Source organism: Octopus bimaculoides, chromosome 28, assembly GCF_001194135.2.
Source record: "Octopus bimaculoides isolate UCB-OBI-ISO-001 chromosome 28, ASM119413v2, whole genome shotgun sequence".
NCBI lineage: Eukaryota > Metazoa > Mollusca > Cephalopoda > Octopoda > Octopodidae > Octopus > Octopus bimaculoides.
In genome coordinates this window covers 139,334-140,948 of record NC_069008.1, presented here as the reverse complement: position 1 = coordinate 140,948, position 1,615 = coordinate 139,334, and the positions used below count along the sequence as shown (strand labels likewise).

General features: G+C 36.8%; 1 protein-coding gene across 3 annotated transcripts in view; it reads left to right on the top strand.

Annotated features, from left to right (window-relative positions):
• LOC106873344 (syntaxin-7) overlaps positions 1–1,615 on the top strand; it is a 24,033-nt gene that overhangs the window by 16,862 nt on the left and 5,556 nt on the right. The gene's annotated exons all lie outside the window — the stretch shown is intronic.

Sequence of the window (1,615 nt, the reverse complement as noted above, 5' to 3'; positions counted from 1 at the left end):
ACACACATATATATATATATATATAGATATATATATATATATATATATATATTGTTAGATGAATATACTAATGTATATGCTTTGTGCATTTTCTGGTGGCTGCAATGTCATAGTGGAGTATATAACTCTCATGTTAGCGATGTTAAGACACCTTAATGCCATGGACAGGTGATATGATTCACCCTCAATCCCATTTAGAAATGATGGACATTGATGTTTCGCCACCTGGGTTGAAGGCAAGTCAGCTAGCCAGTCCAACGACTTATATGCTAATGGCTTGTAAAATCCTGAGCTGGTATGCCTGGAAATTGCACACCCAAGAAGAAATTTTCATATACTGAATATGTCTATACATTAATATATGTATTGCACCCCCTGTATATGTGTGCATATATATATATATATATATATATATATATATATATATATAAATAAATATACGTACATACATCTATGTATGTGTCTCCCACCATCACTTGACAACTGGTGTTGGTGTGTTTACGTCCCTGTAGCTTAGTGGTTGATCATAAAGAGACTGATTAAGTACCAGGCTTAAAAAATAGGTACTGGCGTCAATTGATTTGTTTAAAAATTGAAAGTGGTGCCCCAGCATGGCCACAGTCTAATGACTGAAACAAGTAAAAGATAACAGATACATGCATGTTTGTTTTATGTCCAGTTTTCCATGCTAGCACAGGTTAACCAGTGTGTATATGAGAGAGGATCCCCCAAAAGAAACCAGAATTTTGCAATATTATTTTATTCACTTATTTTTAAAATGTTTTTGATTTTATCGTCTTCAAAGTATTCTCCATTTGAAGCAATGCATCAGTCCAGACCCGTTCTCCACTGTTCGAAGCAGTGCTGGAACTCTTGCAAACTGATGCCTCTTAACACCTCCGTTGTTTTTCTCTTCACCTCTTCCACGTCTGCAAATTCCGTACTACCAGCTTTTATCACCAATGATGACCTTCGCAAAAAAGGTCCAGACAAACGTCCAACTCTTCCATTCAGTCCTGACTGCTTTTGATCTTCTGCGATCAAGTGAGGCACAAATTTTACTGGAACTCTTTTCATTCGAAATTCTTCACTCAAAATTTGTTAGCAAGAGCTCCATGATACATCAGTCACATCAACAAGTTCGTTAATTATTTGATGATGGCTCTCCAAGATCAGTTCATGCATTTTTATGATGTTTTCATTTGTTAAGGAGGTCGACAATCGTTGCTTTGAACAAGGTTGGTCTTCAAGTGACCATTCCTAAAGTGGAATGGAAAACAACAACAAAAAAAAAAAACCAATTGTAAACTTGTGTTTTGCTCATGGCAGCTTCCTTGTAAGCTGTTAGAAGCATGACAGCTGTTTTGGTCATTGTTTCACCCAACAAAAAACTGAATCTAATGCAATCCTGCTTTCCATTGTTTCAGCCATCACAAAAATCGATGAACAGGGGAGAAGCACTGCAAAACAAAGACATGCCGGTCAACAGACTGATGCCTGAGGGTTGCATCAAGTGACTTCTAGCTGTGGAAACCCAAATTACAATGGGCTTATCCCACAGAGAACATTTCTGGTTACTTTGGGGTACCCCCTCATATATATATATATATATATA